The sequence below is a fragment of the Euprymna scolopes genome, chromosome 19 (genome assembly GCF_053919585.1).
Source record: "Euprymna scolopes isolate OS-2025 chromosome 19, ASM5391958v1, whole genome shotgun sequence".
NCBI classification, from domain to species: Eukaryota; Metazoa; Mollusca; class Cephalopoda; order Sepiida; family Sepiolidae; genus Euprymna; species Euprymna scolopes.
The window spans coordinates 118708826-118731497 of NC_136500.1; the positions used below are offsets into that span (position 1 = coordinate 118708826).

Below are 22672 nucleotides of genomic sequence, written 5' to 3' on the forward strand. Positions count from 1 at the left end.
GATAACACTGTTGAAATAAAATATTTCAAATTTTATGGTGGAGAATCTTTATGGAATTGAAATTTAATGTAAAATGATCCACCAAGTGCCCAAAAGTACAAATTAGGACAAATTTCCCTACCAAACTACTCTGTCAATTTTCAGTCTAAAGACTCGAGATTTGGCATAAGGGGTATTGAGATGTGAGAAAATCTTTTTAATTGGTTTACGGTCAGAAATTTGTCTGACAAAAGGTTAAAGTTCAACTATTTAACCTTTGAAAACTCTACTAAACTACTCTGACAATTTTGGGTTTACACACTGTAAATTTTAGATGTAAGTTATTTGGAAATGTGTCAAACTTTCTACTTTGATTTGAACCAAAAACAGTAAAATTTAAGGGGGCAAAATTAGAGTCAACGTTAAAAAAATTGACCTCTGCCGTCTCTACCAAATTACTCAGTCAATTTTTGGCCTAAACATTTGAAATTTTACATAAAAGGAAGTCAGTCATATGGCAAGATTTGTAATCAGTTTGTGGCCGAAAGTTTGACTCCCAAGGGGTCAAAGTTCAAAAGATTTGACCTTTTCGGTCTCTAGCAAATTATTCAGCTAATTTTTGGGCTAAACCTTTGAAATTTTCCATAACGAGTATTCAGATATAAATCAATCTTTTTAATCACTGTTTAAGCGAAAATTTAGCTGGCAATAGGTCAAAGTTGAAGTTGACCTTTGCAGACTCTACCAAATTCTTCCACCAATTTTGGGTCTAAACACTTGAAATTTTAGATGTAGGTTACCTGGACATGAATCAAACTTTTTAATATATATATATATATATATATATATATATATATATAAAGTTATAAACAGTGCATAGGCTTGAGAAAGCCGGGCCGGACTGCTAGTCTATATATCTATAAAATTGAAACTGTGCATGTGTGTGTATGTGTACATTTTCCTACCAAAGTACTCTGTCAATTTTCGGTCTACAGACCCGAGATTTGACATAAGGGGTATTGAGATGACGGAAAATCGTTTAATCGGTTTTTGGCCAGAAATTTCACCGTCGAAAATTTTACATAAAGGGTATTCAGAGATAAGGCAAGCTTTTTAATCGGGTTGGGTTGAAAATGTGTGTCAAGGGGTCAAAGCTCAAAAGATTTGACATTTGCGGTCTCTAGCAAACTACTCAGCCAATTTATGGTCTAAATATTTGAAATTTTACATAACACGTATTAAGATATGCAGCAAGCATTTTAATAAGATATAGGGCGAAAATTTTGCTGCCAAAAGATTAAAGTTGACAGATGTGACCTTTGCAGATTATACAAAACTCCTCCGACAATTTTGGGTCAAAACACTTGAAATTTTAGATGTAGATAACTTGGACACGGATCAAACATTTTATTTTTATTTGAGCCCTAATCAATAAAGGTTAAGGAGTCAAAACTGGGGTCAAAGTTAAAAAAATATACACCTCTGTGGTCTCTACCAAATTACTCAGACAATTTTTTGTCTAAACATTTGAAATTTTGCATAAAGGGTATTAACAAATAGGGCAAGTCATGAACTGCTAGTTAATAAAAGAATCAAAATTAAAGACGAAAAATAGTTTTAATCTGTGTTTTTATTTACACTTGTTGGTTTTTTAGGGTGGCATGTAAAAAATCCTGGTGCCAAAAAACTGATATATGGTAAATATAATATTTCCGTACTCGTTCATTTTAATCAAGACATAAAAAAATGAAGTGGAGGCACTAGGGGAGATAACTCTAATTACCGTGGCATTGTGTCTCAACAGTTTTAGGTATGAGGGTGGTATCACCTTTTAATACCCACGTTGGTGAGACCTCACCTTTATCAGTCTAGTGAAGCCGCTACCATAATCAATATGGAGTGCTGTAAATTTTTTAAGTCAGAAATTAGATAAGTTGTCAATTCTAGTTTATTTTTATCATTCTGGAATCTGTCCATATTTTTTTTTTCCCCATTCTAGATTTTATCTTTGATTCCAGAATTCCTGGCTTGTTTGCTTTTTTTCTAGGGTGCAAGTGGTCTCTAATTTACTAGCTCCCTCATCTTCAATCAGGGGCGTCCGATACTCTTCTATGCCTTGCTTTCTTGGTGACCTTTCCACGGTGATTTTTTCTCACAGGCTTTCTGTAGAATAGTCTTGCATAACTCCTGGAGAGTTTATAATGATACTTTGCTTTCTGTTTGTTCTCCTTTGCTTGGATCCTTTTGGCAAGTGCTGCTATCTTGTTCTTTTGCAACTTTTTCCATCTCTTCTATTTTTACATAATATTGGAAACTGAGCCCGCTGATGATATTCTTTAATCGCCCCACTTTCATTTCTCTGCTGGTGTAATATTCTTTGCTTTGGACTTGCATCGTTTTTGGAATTGAGAGAATTTTTTTTTTCTGACAATATAGACTCCTGCAAAATATGTGATTTTATTCAGCTTCGTGATTTAATGTTTTTTAGAGCGATATTATGTCTTAATTACTGGCCTGGTCGCTCGGATTTTTGGCAGTTTCATGCACATCAATGTCAGTTGTTCTCCATCTGCCTTTTGCAATTCTTGAGGTGATGGTAGTGTTCCAGGTATTGACAGTTGTGAGGAAGAACCACGTTTGATTGATAGATTATTCGGTAGTATCATTAGTCAACTAATAGTGGTAGAAAACCTGATGGGTCGCCACTTTGTATAGTAAATATCTGGTTCAATGGGTTCAGTGTTAGTTCTCATATGGGTCACTAAATGTGATTTTACAGAACCAGAATATCCATACACTTCACAATAATATGGGTTTGCCCCAGTGTTAGTTCTCATATGTGTAACTACCGCTGATTTTGCAGAACAAGAATATCCACACACGTGATAGAATGTTCAGTTTACCCACTAAGACTGGTAGTGTTGTTCTGGAAATTATTCACAAACTTCACAAGGATATGGTTTTTCCCCAGAGTGTGTTCTCATATGTGTGACTAACGTTGATTTACTTGAACAAGAAAATCCACAAACTTAACAAGAATATGGCTTTTCGCCTGTGTGCATTCTCATATGTGTTATTAACGTTGATTTTGTAGAAGAAAAATATCCACAAATTTCACAGGAATGTGGTTTTTCGCCAGTGTGCGTTCTCATATGTCTCACTAACGTTGATTTTTCAGAACAAGAATATCCACACACTTCACATGAATGTGGTTTTTCGCCAGTGTGTGTTCTCAAATGTGTCACTAAATTTGATTTTGCAGAACAAGAATATCCACACACTTCACAAGAATATGGCTTTTCAAGGGTGTGCGTTCGCATATGTATGGCTATGGTTGATTTAGTAGAACAAGAATATCTACAAACTTCACAAGAATATGGCTTTTCCCCAGTGTGAGTGCGCATATGTATCACTAAATTTGCTTTTTGAGAACAAGAATATCCACACACTTCACAGGAATGTGGTTTCTCGCCAGTGTGCGTTCTCATATGTGACACTAATTTTGATTTTGTAGAGCAAGAATATCCACACACTTCACAAGAATGTGGCTTTTCACCAGAGTGAGTTCGCATATGTATGTTTAAGGTTGATTTCCTTGAACAAGAATATCCACACAGCTTACAAGAATGTGGCTTTTCCCCAGTGTGAGTTCTCACATGTTTCACTAGAGTTGATTTATCAGCAGAAGAATATGCACACAATTCACAAGAATATGGCTTTTCTCCAGAGTGAGTTCTCATATGCTTCACTAAATTTGATTTTTGAGAACTAGAATATTTACATATTTCACAGGAATATGGCTGTTCCCCAGTGTGTGTTCTCATATGCTTTACTAAATTTAATTTTTGAGAACAAGAATACCCACACACTTCACAAGAATGTGGCTTTTCATCACTGTGTACCTGCATGTTTCACTAAAATTGATCGTAGAACAAGATTAACATAGTTTTTCATATGGCATTTTACTTCCGTATTTTATTCTAAATTTATAGGTTCTTAGCCAGATTACAGAAACTTCATAAGAATATAACATACATTGCTGCTTCTGTTTTCTTCATATAAGCGAAGAATTGTCGACAGAATGTTAAAAATAAATTATATAAACGTGATGAAGCAGGAACATCTGTAAATAAAAATAAAAGAAATTCAATATTTGTATTATCGTAGATCACATATTAGTTTTGTTTTTTATTATGATAAGATAAAACACATTTTAAATGTGTGTATAAATAAAGTAAAACAAAGTCTATAATAAAAATAAAACAAATAAAATCTTTTTGTATCGTCGATAACATGTTTGTTTGTTGTATATATGATATATTAGTCGAGCAAGTAATTGCTCGAAAAACAAAATGTTACTTGCAGACTACTATTGAGTCATGACGCCATAGGTACTGCTTGAAAAAACAAATTTTTAATTTCCTCGCCAAATATTTAATGAATTCCTTTGGAATAGTAATAATAATAATCTCCATATTCTCCTGTTTCATTTCAGATATTATTTTATACTAGCGGGGGTACCCGGCGTTGCCCGAGTGTTTGTTTCCAGGACGGGGGGGGGAGTTTTAAAAAATGTTATGGTAGGTAAGTAGGAAGGATCAAACTCGGAGTCATGAGTAAAAGTAGGAAAATAAAGTGTGAAAAAAAAACAAAAATAACATCTGCAACGTTAACAGTTTGCCCACCAAGAAAAGTCCATTCCAGTTGTTTAGGAAAAAAAAAAAAAAAACGACTACGGTAGGTCGGCGCGAACGTGAAAATATAATGTGAATTGTCCAGCACGCTAACCACTACGCCACAGAGCACTGCAGCTTAGTTTAGTGATTTTAAATAACTTCACATGAAAGAACTACGAAGCCAAACCGGTGTTCTCTTCTCAACTGTTCCTTGTGAACGATCCCCAAACGGTGTTAAGTTGTGGCAGGGGGAGGAGGAATTTATTAGCGAGAAAATATTTTATCACTTCCATTGATCTTAACCGATTTTGGCCGTGACTTCTCAGCAGAAAAAGTATAGAAATCTAAGATTATCGAGGAATTTGAGAAATAATAAGCCGATAACACCCCTCAGATATTGTTCTGCCGTTTGCGCATATTATATTTGCATGAAATATCTTGATTTTTAATCCTATTAAGGTCAAAATCCGACGTGAAAAAATGAGTTCATTTTATTTATAGAGATAATTTGATATTATATCGATTTAAAAAAAGATCTTTTTACAAACTCGGTTTTTAAGGGTTTTCCCACCAAGCTACTATTTATACCAGAACATAACATTTAACTGTTTGCTAAAACAATTACTACTACTACTATTACTACTACTATTTTTCTTTCTATAACAGTGTCAGAGTGACTGCTTGCTAGAATTAAAGAGAGAAAGGTGAGCGAGGAAAAAAGGCAAGATGTTTATGTATACTCTCTCTCTCCATATATATATATATATATATATATATATATATATATATAATTGAAATGCATAGAAATTTATCGGCAACTGACAAAGCTATGTATTATTGTGTTTTTTTTATGTGATCAGCCATTTTGCTAGGTCGTCGCTTAGCAACCAGAAAAAAATCGACACAACAACGTATTTTTGTTATGGAATTATTTGTACTACTACTAACTGCACACACGACCATTACAGTGTTTTTTTTATTTAATTCTTTCTTTTTTTGTTTGTTTGACGACGTTCTGTACCGTGTTTGTGTGTGTGTACGTGTGTGTGTGTATTTATAACTATTTATTTAGCAGAAAATAGAAACAGAACAATATATATAATATAAAAAACTGAAACTTTGTTGTGTGAAAGTGTAAAACTTGAAATAAAATATTTTAAAATATCTAAATATTTAAAAAATATTTTAAAACATTAATAATTAGTAATATCGTGATAAAAATTTAATAATCTGTAATAGCATAATTGGAAGGTTTTACCCTCAGATTAATTTTTTTACATATTAAAATATTTTTTTAAAACCGTGAAACTTTGTTGAGAGAGAGAAATAGAGAGCAGAGAGAGAAAGATATATGGAGAGAGAGAGAGGGAGTGAGCGAGAATAAGGAATGGAGCCATAATGAAGCATCAAAACAGAAACGAATTTTAAATTTCTTCCCCAAATATTTAATGAATTCCTTTGGAATAGTGATAATAATAATCTACATGTTATTCTGCTTTATTTGAGAATGTTTTATATTATATCGATTTAAAAAGAAAAATATACTTTTCAGATTTGGATATTACGGGTTTTCCGCTGTAACTATTTACACTAATCTTTCTGTCAACCCACGCTAAGCGACTATTATTACTATTTCTTCTGTCAAAAAATTATAATCAATATAATAATCGTTTTATAATGAGAAAATTTATAAATATTTAAAATCATAAGAAGTGCAGCAAAATGCACATTACATTTTTATTAGTACATAAGGCACATCTGATTGGGTGTAAATAAAATATTATTTTTTTAAATTCTAGTATCTTCCTTTTTATAGTTTAATATTAATAGTTTTCGGAAAATCATTTTCCAGTTAAACATTTTTCTGCTGAGGCAGAAATCTTTATCAAGAAAAAAAATATATGTATGAGTAACATTGTATTGAAAAAGCTCATATGAAAAACAGAAGCAAAAGAAATCAGATACTTTCTTACTTAGCAAAGAACCAGACGACACAACACAATTATTGCTTATGATATGGTATAGAGACAATTATATTAAGTACAAAATTTGCATCCTGGCAGGAAAATATGGAAATATATATATATATATAATAAAAAATTATAATTCAAACTCAATCCTTCTAAACAGTAACTATCACTCATCAGGAATTGTCCTTTTAAAAATAACTGCCTACACTCGTATGCGATTTATCTACAGTTATGGAAGCACCCCCAAACATATCAACTTTCACCCTTCTCCACCTAAACTCAATAGCAAATTATTGCCATTCTGAGACTCAAAGCCTTGATCAATACAACACGGTCAACTTCAAACATCCACATTCATATAGTATTTTGCTTTTATTTTATAAAAACTCGCGATGTAAACCACATCTTTTTCTCAAACACTAATTCCAAAGTAAAAAAAAACACACAACGAAACACCCATAAGAAACCTCAGAGCAAATAATATTAAGTACTGTCTTTAAATAGAAAACAATTCCAAAGCAAAATACATCTAAATAACTTTCATAAGAAATCTAAGGACAAATAATATTAAGTACTGTTTTAAATAGAAAACGATAATTTCAAAGCAAAATATATCTAAAACAACTTTCATGAGAAACTTAAGGACAAATAATATACAGTACTGTCTTTAAATAGAAAACAATTCCAAAGCAAAATACATCTAAACAACACTCATGAAAAACCTAAGGACAAATGATATTAAGTAATGTCTTTAAATAGGAAACAAGTATTCCAAAGTAAAAAAAAAACTAAACAACACTCATAAGTAACCTAATGACAAATAATGTTAAGTAATGTCATTAAATAGAAAACAATAATTCCAAAGCAAAAAATAACTAAACAACACTCATAAGATACCTAATGACAAATAATGTTAAGTAATGTCTTTAAATAGAAAACAATACTTCCAAAGCAAAATACCTCTAAACAACATTCATAAGATACCTAAAGACAAACAATGTTAAGTAATGTTTTAAATAGAAAACAATAATTCCAAAGCAAAATACCTCTAAACAACATTCATGAAATACCTAAAGACAAATAATGTTAAGTAATGTTTTAAATAGAAAACAATAATTCCAAAGTAAAATACATCTAAACAACATTCATAAGATACCTAAAGACAAATAATGTTAAGTAATGTTTTAAATAGAAAACAATAATTCCAAAGCAAAATAACTCTAAACAACATTCATAAGATACCTAAAGACAAATAATGTTAAGTAATGTTTTAAATAGAAAACAATAATTCCAAAGTAAAATACATCTAAACAACTTTCATAAGATACCTAAAGACAAATAATGTTAAGTAATGTTTTAAATAGAAAACAATAATTCCAAAGCTAAATAACTCTAAACAACTTTCATAAGATACCTAAAGACAAATAATGTTAAGTATTGTTTTAAATAGAAAACAATAATTCCAAAGCTAAATATCTCTAAACAACTTTCATATGATACCTAAAGACAAATAATGTTAAGTAATGTTTTAAATAGAAAACAATAATTCCAAAGCAAAATACCTCTAAACAACTTTCATAAGATACATAAAGACAAATAATGTTAAGTAATGTTTTAAATAGAAAACAATAATTCCAAAGCTAAATATCTCAAAAGAACTTTCATAAGATACCTAAAGACAAATAATGTTAAGTAATGTTTTAAATAGAAAACAATAATTCCAAAGCTGAATAACTCTAAACAACTTTCCTAAGATACCTAAAGACAAATAATGTTAAGTAATGTTTTAAATAGAAAACAATAATTCCAAAGCTAAATATCTCTAAAGAACTTTCATAAGATACCTAAAGACAAATAATGTTAAGTAATGTTTTAAATAGAAAACAATAATTCCAAAGCTAAATACCTCTAAACAACTTTCATAAGATACCTAAAGACAAAAATGTTTAGTAATGTTTTAAATAGAAAACAATAATTCCAAAGCTAAATACCTCTAAAGAACTTTCATAAGATACCTAAAGACAAATAATGTAAAGTATTGTTTTAAATAGAAAACAATAATTCCAAAGCTAAATACCTCTAAACAACTTTCATAAGATACCTAAAGTAGCAATAACTAAAATGAGGGGAAAAAGAGCTTACCTCGGGTACATCTGTTGTGTCACCGGTTGGGGGGAAAAGAGAATTCCAAGATGGCGTCCGGGGGTTTTGGTGGACGGTGTGCCTCGTCACGTGAAGGATTTGCGCCCTCGCCATTATGTTGTTACATCGGAGGAAGAGGGAGACTCAGACAGTATGATGTCTTCTGAAAAGACAGCGAGTATGATGCAGGACGACGGAGAGGATTTTGAGCCATATAATGTACATACTGAAGAAGCGGAGGAAGGACCACCCGTCTTGCCTTTACGAAGGAGCACCCGACAGAGACGAATACTGCCCCCCTGCCCTGATTGTCAAACACCGCCTATGGAGCAGACTGGTGGCAATAATGGCGATGAGGAAGATGGCAGGGAGGAAGTGCTGCCTCCAGTTCTTCGGAGAAGTACCAGACAGAGACGACTGCCCCCCTGCCCCGTTTGTGATCATGAGATCAGGGGGGAGTGTAGCAGAAGTAGCAATAACTAAAATGAGGGGAAAAAGAGCTTACCTCGGGTACGTCTGTTGTGTCACCGGTTGGGGGGAAAAGAGAATTCCAAGATGGCGTCCGGGGGTTTTTATTAGCGTTTACCCCATGCAACTCTCGGAAAATCACGTTTCTTTCTCATGCGATTATGCAAATGGATAATTCCCGGCCACTAGAAAAGCAGGAGGCTAGAGACGAGTCGGCAGTGTCCTGCAAATTGTGTGTGTGGGTGTTTCTGGCGATTGGAGTGTGTCTTCTTTTACCACGGTTATCATGGACAGGAATTCCCTCTCTTCTGGAGGTGGGCGATATTGACTATTTTGAAGTTGTACTGTTGCTGACAGAACATTTATTTTTTTGCCTACTACATTTTTGTTTCAAGCTATTTCGGCTCGAATATGGCGAAGGTGCGGATAAGCAGTGATATTATCAAGCCGTTCTCTGGCGAGGGAGACATTGTAGCGTGGCTGAAAAAAGTGAGACTTGTCGCACAATTTCAGCAGGTGGATGACGTAGCGAGTCTGCTACCTTTATACCTGGAAGGCGATGCGCTGGCCCTCTACATGGAAATGGAGGAGGACGATCAAAAGAAAATAGACCAGATTGAGGCTTGATTAAAGGAGGCATTTACTGATGATGCGTTTGCAGTATATAGAAAAATAACTATGGTTAGATGGGCTGGTGAACGTGTGGATGTGTACGCCAACAAAATCAGGCAGTTGGTTGGATTGGCCGGATTCACAGGAGAAAGCTTAGAGAGACTCACAAAATTAATTTTTGTCACTGGATTCCCTGACACCATCTCAATTGCTCTTCAACAGGTGCCGAACATCAAAGCCCTGACCATGGGGGAGCTAATGTCGAGAGCGAGAATTTTGACGACGACTGGCGAACAAAATCAGGATGTGGTTGCGGCCACACGCTCACCCAACAACAGGGCCCAGAATAATCCTGTTAACGTGACCTGTTTCAAATGCAATGTTAAAGGCCACCTTGCAAGGGACTGTCGAAAACGTGGAACACGGTGTTACCGTTGCGGTGAGAGTGGACACTGGGCTCGGAACTGCTCGGCAAACGAGCAAGGGGAGGACGCATAAGCGCCAGTCTCCTTCCCAACCAAGATGTGAACACGACGCTCCCGGTGATAAGCATCCATTCTGATGGGACGCGATGTTTGGCGCTTATTGATACAGGATGCTTCAGGACAATTTTACATGCAGACTGGTGCCGGTCTTGGAGAAAAACAAACGTAAATGTCAACACAATTGGTGGAATGTCCCATGCGTGCTGCGGTGTTGGAACGGTCTCTGTATCCACTGATGAAGGTGTGTCTGCCAGAGTCGATGTGTTGGTGGTGCATGGCAAGCCACTGGGATTTGACTTGCTTCTAGAGATCGACGCCATAAAATCTCTAGGAGGTGTCGTTGTCAAGTCTACAGGATCAGTGCGGCTGGGCGCCAGGAAAAGTATTAAATGCGCAGCCATTTCTATCGATGAACCAGATTTCACTGCTACCTTTGACCATCAAAACCGAACGTGGACCGCATCGTGGAAATGGTCTGTGGACCACCCCCCTGAAAGGCTGCATAATCGAGTGTCAGAGTACCCAGTGCCAGCAGAAATTCGTGAAGAATACACGCAGGAGCTCCACACCTGGATAGATAATGGTTGGCTCGTGCCATACCCAGAGGATAAATTGGGACCCCCCAAAGGTCTAATTCCCCTGATGGCTGTGATACTGTGATAAGTTGTACTGTTGCTGACAGAACATTTATTTTTTTTGCCTACTACATTTTTGTTTCACAGAAATATGCACGGGCTTGGAGTATATATTCAGAACACCCTCTCCTCAATTAGAGAAACTGAACTAGAATCGGACGATCAAGCCTTTATTTGCTTTAGACCTAACATGCAACATAACATTAGCAACTTTTATTTTCTCTACCGTTCTCCCTCAACCCAGGACTGTACCCTAATAAACAAAGTCTCTGACAGCATAGATTCAGCACTTTCCCTCGACACTAGCACACAAGTGCATGTATTTAGTGATTTCAATGTCCAAGACGCAGCTGGTATGACAACATATAACTTCTCTATATCTCATTCCCTATCACAGATGGTTATGTTTCCAACTCGTTTCCCAGACCAGCAAGAACAACTCGCATCACTTCTAGATCTGTTTCTGACCACAGTTCCCGATGGCTGTGTAACTAATGCCCACGGCTTACTTGGGAACACCGATCATGCAGTGGTAATAGTTGAAATAGCCTTAAACTTTAGAGCAAAAACCGAAGAGCCACTACTCAAAACAATGAGATATTATAAAAAGGCTGACTGAGAAGCCATCAGGGATCTCATCAGGGACGCCCCATGGCAAAATATCTTTTCACTTCCTGCTGCACAGTGCGGAAATGAGACCACTGAATGGTTCAAAACAGCAATTGAAGCACGTGTTCCCACACGGAAATTTTATAGCAAGCCCCACTCTCCCCAATGGTTTACCTCTATTTGTGCAGTCGCCATCGCGCAAAGGCAGCATGCGTACTGCAGATTTTACTGACATAAGTCCAGTTCAAGCAGGCAGATGTATATAAAAGTCAGAAGTAACTGTAAGAAAGAAATAGCGACAGCTAAGAGAGAACTTACTGAAATCACCAAAACATGCATCGAAGCACAGAAATAGGAACCCGTGACTTCTGGAAAATCTACAACAGTGCAGTAAATAATGGGCAATCAACAAGCCCCCCCACTATCCAACAATCAAGAGGTTGTTTGCTCTGCAACTGAGAAGGCTAATATGCTTGCCAGTCGGTTTGCCTCCAACTCCACACTGGACTCTTCCAACCACCCCTCCCTGACTTTCTTTTGCGGACAGACGCCACACAAGATGATCTGAAAATCACCCCTTATCAGGTGCATGCTATCATAAGAAATCTTGACACTGTAAAAGCATGTGGACCTGATCTCATCCCAGCTGTGCTATTAAAAAAGTGCTCCGCCGAAGTAGCTCAAGTTCTCTCCAAACTTTACAACAAATGCCTTAATGAATCTTGCTTTCCTGCCTGCTGGAAAACTTCTTCTGTAGTACCAGTTTTCTTCTGGCAAAAGAACTGACCCAGTAAATCATCGCCCCATTAGCCTCCTCCCAGTTTTCACCAAAATATTTGAGACCATAATTAACCAAGCTCTAGTCCATCACTTTACAGATACTAAACTTCTGACTGACCAAGAATATGGATTTAGGTAAGCCCGTTCAACAACAGACATCCTAACTGTAATCTCAGAATGTATATATCAGTCACTGGACAAAGCGGGGGAGGGTAGAGTGGTAGCTCTAGATATATCTAAGGCTTTTGACGAAGGTCTTCTCAGGAAAATCAGATCATATGGTATCACTGGAAGAATACATGACATAATTAAATCCTTCTTAGATAAGAGAAAAATCCAGGTTGTCCTCGATGGTCGTACATCTAAACAATATGATATAAATGCGGGAGTGCCTCAGGGGTCTATCCTAGGACCTCTGTTATTCCTAATATTCATAAATGACCTCGATGACAAAATTGCCTGTGAGATGGGTATATATGCTGACAACACCACACTCTATAACAGACATGACAGGAAAACAAATGAACACATATCTAAAGAAATGGCAGAAACCTACGATCTGTAGTGGAATGGGATATAAATGGTTGGTCACGTTCAATGCTGCCAAGACTAAACTCGTTTCCTTCAATAATTACAAGAAACCTTCCCTACCACCAATAGCAATGGCCAATGACTCTTTATTTGAAAGTACATCCTTTAAACTTCTCGGCCTAATGCTCTCAGGAAATATGAGTTGGAACAATTACATTGAGAGTATTGCCAGGACTGCTGAGAAGAAGGTAGGTTCTCTCTACTGTACTAGAAAGATACTAATGGCTGAAAGTATCCTATACCTCTATAAGGCCACCCTTCGCCCATGTATGGAGTATTGTTGTCATATTTGGGCTGGTGCATCTGCCACTAGTCTCTTGCTCCTAGACAAGGTTCAAAAGAGAGTCGCCAATCTGATAGGTCCTGAACTGTCATCTAAACTTCAGCCCCTGTCCCATCGATGAAATGTTGCATCCCTCTGTCTTTTCTACAAGTACTTTAATGGTGAATGCTCTGACGAATTGCAAGCACTTGTGCCCCCTTGATGTAAATACCCCCGACAAACCTGACAAGAGGCTAAATCCCACACCTTCACAGTAGAGATCCCTAGATATAAGAGAGCCTTCTACTCCAGTAGTTTCTTCCCCTGGACAGCTAGACTTTGGAATTCCCTGCCGGGTCCCTGCTTCCCCAACTGTACTGACATGCAGAAGTTCAAGTGCAATGTGAACCGACATCTTGCTGTCCAATTTCCTACACAGTACCCCTGATGTCTATGTCCCTGATAGTAGCCCCCTACAAAGTGGCAATGTACCTTGTTTGGGGTGAAAATGTAATAAAAAAAAAAAGAAAAAAAGAATTCCAAAGCCTTCTCCATGTGATAAACTGCTTTCTTCGATCGATTATTATCCCGACAGCATGACTAGAGTAAATTCTATTCTTATTGCCAACAAAAGATTTTTAAATTAGCAATTCCATGTGTCTAGAAAGGACAAGTAAATTTCAATCACATCGTACTCCTAGCTATTTGAAACCCGTTTGAACTCTTGGTGTCCATCCCCTTCCCGGTGTAATCATCAACATAAAAAGATTTTTCCTCACATAAAATCATACATACAAATTATTTTAAAAAATGGTGAGGTAACCCAGGCTTGAACATGGGATCATTCGATGTGGAGTCAAATGTGCTACCAGTAAGCTACATTTCTATATGTCATTAATTCTGTTTTTTCTAATAAATAATCATTTGTTAAGATTTTTTTATCTCCCTTGCTGATGCAACTTAAAACATTCTCCTGTAAAAATTATTTTTCATCTATAAAAAAAGGGACTATTTATATTTAATTTTTTCAATTTTCCATACTTATCAGATGCATTTCAGTACAAAATATATCTAAGAACACTCTCAGGCACATAAATTACCTTTATGTAAAATTTGCAAAAGGTGAACTCAGCTGTTACGGAACCTATAAGGAACTTATACTCAAATAATCATATTTTTAATAAAAATTAAATGTCAGATTAAAAAATATTTATATGTCACATTGAATAATATATATTTAGATAGCTACGTGCAAAATGAATGCAGATGCTCAAATTGTATAAACATTTTGATCAATCTATATTACTTAAAAATTCACAAAAAATCAGGAAATGAACCAATTTTAATGAAACTGTAATATTTATTAAATAATGATCACTGAATATAATGAACTTATTATTTTTATTTGAATCGTAATGGAAATGTACTGTTTTCTTTAAACAAAAAATACCTTTACTAAAGTTATGGGTTTCTGTAGAAAAAAAAACCGCATGAATTTATTTTTGCTTTTTTATAAAAAATAAAGTATCGTAAATTATAACAATAAAAAATATGTAATTTTTACAGGAGCTTTACGAAAAAACCTAAAGTCTGTATTAATGAATTCGATATTATAAGAAAATCTTTCCTACCTTCAATGAGCTCGGGTTTTGAGAGATGGATGCGAAAGCGTCTTTCCCTTTGTGATTGTTTTTTATACTAATGGATAAATCATGTGACCCTAGACCTTCTATAAAATTGTATGAGTTGACTAGCTTGCATGTTATTTTTTACCCCCACTCCTGAGTCTACACTGCGATTATTCTGTAAGTCTGTTATCTCCTCTCTGTCTTTTTCCTCTTCTTCCTCTTCACTGAGCCGGATTTTTTTCTACACAATTTTTTCCCCCCTCCTACTGTTTTTACTGTTATTTATAACAGTTTTGTGAACTTTTTTAACCGTTTTTTAAACGGTTCGGCTATGGCCGCTTCTGCGAGCCAGACGCCTGTTATCGTCAATATGGAGACGGAGAACGGCGCAGCTGCAAACCCGTGGACCAAACCCCCGAAAGTCGACATTGACATAGACCAGTTCATAGAGAAGGCAAAACAATGCCTAGACAAAGTCACCAACACCGGACTTATAGTCGACATACCGAAACTCGAAGAGATCAACAAGAGATGCCTTACACTATTCGTCGTGGATAGAAAGTCCAAAAAAGTAATACGAGCCTCAGTCGACATCATCCTAAACCTACTAGCTAACGCAGGATTGAGACCCTTACGCGTCATCAAATGTAAGGGGTACAACACGTGGAGCGCTCTCTTCAACACCGCGCAGGAGTGCCTCACTATTTCCCAAAAGGGAATCATCACCCAACAACATATCCTCAGAACAGAGTACATGGGCAAGAGACGCACCACAGTCTCAGTTTTCCACGTCCCGCACCACATTGACGGCGAACAACTTGGTGCCTTCTTCTTAAAATTCGGGGAGATGGTCCACGTGGAAGTGGATGAGTTCCACGGAGTATGGAGCTTTGACATACTCCTCAATAAAGAGAATTTTATGAGTATACCATTCTTTTTAGAGGTTGGCGAAGAAAGACTACCGATAATAGTGGCCGGCAGACGTCCCACATGTTGGAACTGCGGGGAAATCGGACACCTAACATCCGAGTGTCCACTTAAAAAACCCCCACCAAACCAAAAGAAAACTACAGGCCAGCACTTAGGAACCAGCATGCCAAGTATTCCCAAACAGCCAGCTGATGAAGCGACCAACGACATCCTGAAAGGAGAACCCTGGCAGATCGCTCCCGGCAAAAAAACCCCTGGACGCATCTCCCTCGACCAGATGAGGGAGGAAGCCATGCTGCAGAAAGACCCTGGTAGGGAAAAGTACCTCGAAATCATAAACTTAAAAAAAAAACTGGACCTTCAAAAAAAACAAATACCTCAATCCCCATGTAAATCACCTCCACCCAAAAACTTGAAGCTAATCACTAGTTCCCCCTCTACATCCAAAACTCCTTCCCCGTTCAAAATGCCTCCTCCAGTCACATCTCCCGTCCCTCCAAAAACACCCAAACTAATACCAATAAGCCCCATTAAGAAAAACAAATCCTCCATTCCTGTCCTAGCTACCTCTAAGTCCCCTCACAATACCCCTTCCACTTCACCTGATAAAACCTCGACTAACCCTATTAACATGGACACCACCCCCGCAATTGATATAAAGAAAAAAACCCTCTACCTCCCTGGAAAAGATATCTGTATATTAAATGCTGCTGCATTGAACAACAACAAAAATTTTAAAGGTGCTGACCTCAGCAAGTTAATCGATTTCAGGGAGATAGGGGGAAAGCTAATAGACACCCCCACCAATTTCCCCAATGCAAAACGGATTTTGACCGTTATTAGGAAGAAAGAAGAAGCCAAGGACCTATGGCAAATGCTGGAGGAGGCAAACAAGACCTTCAATCTTTCCCCTCCCATAGTAATATTCAAAGACTCTGACATAAAAAGCCTAAAAAAATGTTGTGTTGGGAGGGTCCCGGTAAAAATTCACCACTCCCTGTATAGGATAGCAAAATTAACCTATCCTTTGCATGTCGGTGGTATCTCTCGTGACGGCCTCATCGATACTACGATGGGTACTTATTCCCTCACGAGAGCCATCGGCATGCTCACGACCGCGATGTTCGTTCCTGGTTCCCAACCCTAAAGCACCACCATGGATCTCAAGCTTGCTAGTTTAAATGTCCGAGGGCTAAGGGCCGACTCGCGCAAATGGCGCTTGAGTTTGGACCTGCAGCACCTCGGAGTGGATATCTGTTGTGTGCAGGAAACCCACCTTATTCCTGGTGACCATTTGGGTGCACTGTCTAAGACATTTGAGGCTTACTCAGCGCACTATAATTCTCGCTCGAGAGGGGTTTCCTGGCTAGTTAAAAGGTCTCTAGATGCGTCGTGTGACCCGTGTTACTTGGATCCGGAGGGAAGACTATGTGTTTTGGATGCTACCATAAAGGGTAGGGCATTACGTCTTATTGGGGTTTATGCGCCCAATAGCCATTCTGAGCTGGCTGGGGTTTTTCGGCGGATCGAGCAGTTCATAGATGTTTCCAGAACGGTTATCTTAGCGGGAGACTGGAACGCCGTCCTGGATCCCGAGTTAGATCGATTTGGGTTAACATCTAGGGGAACTAACAGAGATCGAGATGCTGTTTTATTTTGTGAATTTGTGGATAAGTTTGATCTTATCGACAAATTCCGAAATGAAAAGCCCCGTGACTTAGTGTGGACTTGGACAGGTAGAGGCGGCTCCGATTCGATACAGCTCTCGAGCTATATCGACCGGTTCTTAGTTAGGCGAGTCGACGTAGGAGTATTGAATTGTCCAAGTTTCCACAATATAGTTTACTCGGATCACAGACTTGTTCGTGTACGGGTAAACTTAGATAGACCTAAGCCTAGATTAGCCGGTTACTGGAAGCTCAACACGTCGTTGTTCGATGTGAAGGGCTTCCGTGACGGGCTATTACTAACCCTACAGCGGGAATTGACGGGGGCAATTATTGGGAATAGGTTGTGGGTAAAAGTTAAGGAAGTCATTAGGTCCTTTGCTGCTGACTTTAGCAAAAGACTCAAACTAGATTCTAGGGCAGCTAAAGTGACACTAGAGTCTAGACTAGATCGGGCGGTGGAGGAGGGGGATAGTGCTAGCGTTAATATAATTAGGGCTCGGCTTGCCTCCCTTGCTGAAAAGGAGCACCAAGCCTTAGCGATTAGGGCTAGGTTAAAAAGAATGCCCCAGGAAGCAACAAACATGGCCGCTGAACTGCGTGCAGAGGAGCTTAGGCAAGCGGCTGATAGGCACATCGCTCATGTCACATTGCCGGACGGGCGTACCGTGACCACAAACCAGGGTGTGCTGGAGGCGTTTAGATCCCATTTCCAGGAGCTTTTTTCCATGGAACCCGGTCTGTCATTAGAACAGTTTGACACCTATTTGGCTGACTTTTCTCGTCTTTCGACGACCGAAGCGGCTAGGTGCGAAGGTGGCATAACGGAGGATGAAGTCATTGAAGCCTTAAAGCGGGTCGGCCTTAATAAGTCACCGGGGATCGATGGTCTTCCCTACGAAGTGTATTTGAGGTTGTCGCACATCTTCGTCCCCTTACTGACAGTTTTGTTTAACTCATGGTTTAGGAACGGCTCAATCCCCAAGTACTTTACCATGGGTGTGATAAAGCTTGTTCGTAAAAGCAAAGATGGAGGGGATGGGTTAGGTAATTTCAGGCCCTTAACGATGCTTAACGCTGAGTTAAAGATTTTGGCCAAGATTCTCGCAAATCGTCTGCAGCTTGTCCTGGCTCGTCTTATTAGCCCCGAGCAAACGTGTGCCGTGAAGGGCAGGACAATCCAGGATAACTTGCACTCGATACGCCTGATGATAGAAAAAGTCGACACTGAGGCCGCGCTGATCAATTTAGATCAGTCCAAAGCCTTCGATAGGGTTGACCATCGGTACTTGGGGGCTGTTTTATCGGTGGCCGGTTTTGGCCCGCAATTTCGCTCTTGGGTTCATCTTCTCTATGCTAACCCCGCGGTGATGGTAGAAGTAAATGGGAAGAGGTCGAGACCCTTCAGTTTGTCACGTTCCATTCGTCAAGGGTGCCCGTTATCACCCATGCTATATGTGCTTGCGATCGAGCCATTTTTGCGCAGGCTAAGGGTGAATCCGGTCCTACGCGGAATCACTTTGCCAGGTGTGGATGCCCAGGCGAAGTACTCCGCCTATGCCGACGACGTAACTGTGCTTGTAACGAGCAGTGCTGAGATTAGTGTCGTCGGTGTAGAAATCAGATTGTATGAAACGGTAACAGGGGCCAAAATTAACTGCGACAAGTCTTCGGGTTTACGCATTGGTGCCTGGAGGGGTATGCCCCTTCAGGGGCCCTTTAGTTGGAGCGATGGGCCTTGCAAGATACTCGGCGTCTGGTTTGGTCCTGACCTCCAGCTGGAGAAAAATTGGTCGGAGGTTCTGAAAGCGGTACGGTCTGCAGCTTCACGGTGGATCAGTAGAAACCTTTCATTAAAGGGGCGAGCGGAGGTGTGTAATACCCACATCTATCCAATCGCTATTTATCGTCTATCAGTGCTTCCAATCCCGTCAGACACACTGCTATATTTGCAGAGGGCTCTTTTCAACTTCTTATGGCTTGGAAGGGCCCCTAAGGTCTGTCGCGATGTCTGCTACCTACATCCTTCTGAAGGCGGTCTAGGTATGCCAAACGTGGAGATTCGGCTATACACGCTACGGCTCTACTACTTAGATCGAATGTGCACACAAGATAGGGAAAACGGTGGCCTCTGGATGGAGGACACTAAGAAAGCCTTCCCGGCTTTGAGAGGGGTGCACTACTCCGAGGGGGAGGCACACAGGTTGCCCCGAGGTGAATGCCCCTTCTATCGCGAGTGCCGGCGCGCACTGAAGTCCCTCTTAAGAGTGAAGGAAAGCCTCTCTAACACTCTGCTGTTGTCCCGAAAGGCATTATATCGGGTTTTAGTGAGGGGATCCATAACGGATGTCATCGGTGGGAGGCTCCCTTTGACGAAGGAGCAGCTCCGCTCAATCTGGCTTTGGGCGCCTGGGTCAGGATGCCTCACTAACGACGAGGCTTCCTTGACCTGGCTGGTAATTCGGGATGCTCTCTGGGTCGGTAAGAGACTTCACTCAGCTGGCTTGGTGGACTCGCCTATTTGTAAACGGTGCGGCGATGAGGACGAGACTTTATGTCACGCCTTCGTTTATTGTCGCATCGTGACGCCGCTGATTGAGTTTGTTACAGGTCTCATGGTCCGCATACTGAACGCATCCTCATTAACTTTGGCTCCTATTAATGTCTGTAGCAATTGGGCTCCGACAACGGATAGGCTCAGAAAAGATTTGTGTTTGACCTTGCTAGCTGTGATGAGAGGTGTTATCTGGAACACACGTATGAAAGTGGTCTATGGATCTGAGGACTTTGCTCCCCTCGACCTTATACGACTCTTCCGTCATTATTTGAAGGATCGTATCAAGGCCGAGAGAGTTAGACTCTCTCCGTCAGACTTTGTTGAAAGGTGGGTGTCAGTTGCGCGTGTATGTCGGGTGAGAGAAGCAAGTCTTGACTGGTTCTTGGATGTTCCTTAGGAAAAAGAATTTTGGGTGACAGGAACGAACGTCAGCCCTGACTCGTTTTTAGTCCAGAGTAGGTCACGATATAGGCAAGAGTAGGACCATTATTTAGGCTTCTTTGTTCATAACCTAGCTAGTGTGTGATAGCGATCATTAGGCCCCTTTTAAGTTTGTCCCTTTTTTTTTTTTTTTTTTTTTTTTTTAATTTTTTTTTTTAACCCCACTCCCCTCCCCAATTAGGTGACAGGTCGCTTGATTCGCCAGAGATGCGGGTTCCCTTTCAAAGTTTTCGTAAGAGGTGTTTTTAAATAAAGCGTTCGGACCCGCATCACCCTTTCGACTGGCGAATCGGTGTATCTGCCATAGTTTAACAACGGGGGGGGGGTCTTTTGTTACTAACATTGTAAATATTTCATTTATATTTTGTATATAAAATTTTTATCTTCCCAAACCCCCCTTTCTTAAGGGTTTTAATTAGGTTATCATGGTATGATGTTCTTATGGTGATTGATGAAGGATGTATACGCTGATGGATGTATAGTATGAATGTGGTATTATGGTGTAAGTAGAGTGAAAGTAGGAACTAGTTAGGTTAGATTAGTTAGCACTAGTCAGAGAAGACCGTCCTTTCCCCTCCCCCATCTTCGGCCTTGTGCCAAATTTTTCTGAATTTTTATTTGTAAATTTTCTGAAAATAAATACCTATTTTTTACCCCCATCTTTACAATCGGTTCACACCGTGTCTGAAGTTGTTCCTTTTCTTCTTTTTCCTTTTCTTTTTTTCTTCTCTTATTTACAATTGGGACACCGTCTTGGTAGTTCCTTTGTTTTTTCTTTTCTCAATCAATTATTGTATTTATAAAGAATTATTACGGGACCACAAGGACTAATACCTGAGGTCGCAACCGACGGCATCTGTTGCAAGAGGTAAGACGTTCTTTTTCTCTTTCTCTCTCAGCCAGTTGTCATTGATGTGTTAGGATAAATTTCTTAGCCTCAGACCTTGGTCCTTGATTATACCTTTTTTATAGCATCCTATTAAGAAGTCGCTATAATATAACTCAAAGAAAAATTAATTTCTTGAACTACCGATATTATCATTGAATTAAGCAATGTTTATTTAATATTTTCACACAAAAAAATATTTATTAAGCATTTAAAAGCATGATATGAAATTCGCACACTTACTTAACTAATTCATGATATAAATTCATGAATTTTACCTTTCAACACTTTTTTAAAATAATTTCTTCATATCGTGAAAACTATTCATCTGCCCCAAATTAGAATATCATATTCGTGTTCAGCACCACCGAAAATTTATAAAATTCGTAATTTTTAAGTTTTTTGGGGGGAAGTTGGAAAGAAACGTGACATTGACCGATTTTTTAATCGGAGAGGCATACTTTTTTAATCACAATATAAAGCATATTATAAAGCAGGTGGGAATCAATATTGTTTTTTTGTTTTTTTTTTGGCGCGCAATAAAAAATAAACTTAATTTTAATATTTAAGATTATTCAAAAAGTTATCGAATGGAAATGTTTAAAGTGTAAACAAAAGGGGGGGAAAAAACCTTACCTTTCATTCCATGAATTCAATACGAAAAAAAAAAAAAGATTGGAATGAATTCGTTTTTTCTTTTGTGTTCAAAACAGTGCATTACTATTTCTTTAGTAAATTGATACAATCTTTGATGTGTGTTGTCGGTTTTTAACCGACTAAACGGGGGAGGGGGGCGTTTCTGTAACTCAACGGGTTAAACCAGGACTCAAGGAAAAAAAACAATGAAACCCTTACCTTACGTGGTGAACCTTTCACGCCTTTTCTTGTTCAACAGGAGTTGCAACGAATTGCCTCGTCTTTGTAACAGTAACTATGAAACGGGCTGCTGGAGTGCTGGATGCTGGACTTAAACAAAAAGACCAACCAACAATATCAACGATAGTGTTTTTATAGCCACTATTCAATTCTATGTACATGTTAAGTCCGATCCACGTGAGTGGACCAAAAAAAAAAAAACAAAAAAAAAAACAAAAAAAAACAATCACTATTATAAAATCAGTCGACCAAGCAATTTCAAACCTTTTGCTTGAACGACTGCCACACAGAATTCCATTGCTTTGCTTCACCCCTCCACATCGAGTTCCGGTAAGTAAAAATTATTACAGTGTGTCCAATTCATTAAGAAATTAAATACATAAAAGAATCAAAATTAAAAGATGAAAAAACACGATTTAAACGTGGAATTATGTCAAGAGAAAATCAACTGCTAAAGAACAATGGATTGGGATAAGCG

The 22672-nt window shown here is 38.5% G+C and overlaps 1 long non-coding RNA gene across 2 annotated transcripts; it reads right to left on the reverse strand.

The window, feature by feature from the left end:
* Positions 1–1591: 1591 nt before the first annotated feature.
* LOC145239910 (uncharacterized) lies at positions 1592–22664 on the reverse strand. Of its 2 annotated transcripts, none has more exons than XR_013862400.1 (2): positions 22174–22664; positions 1592–4102 (listed from the first exon to the last, which is right to left on the reverse strand). It is a non-coding gene; the product is annotated as an uncharacterized LOC145239910 (long non-coding RNA). The 2 variants fall into 2 exon arrangements; XR_013862399.1 differs by lacking the exon at positions 22174–22664 and adding an exon at positions 8768–8915.
* Positions 22665–22672: the final 8 nt, after the last annotated feature.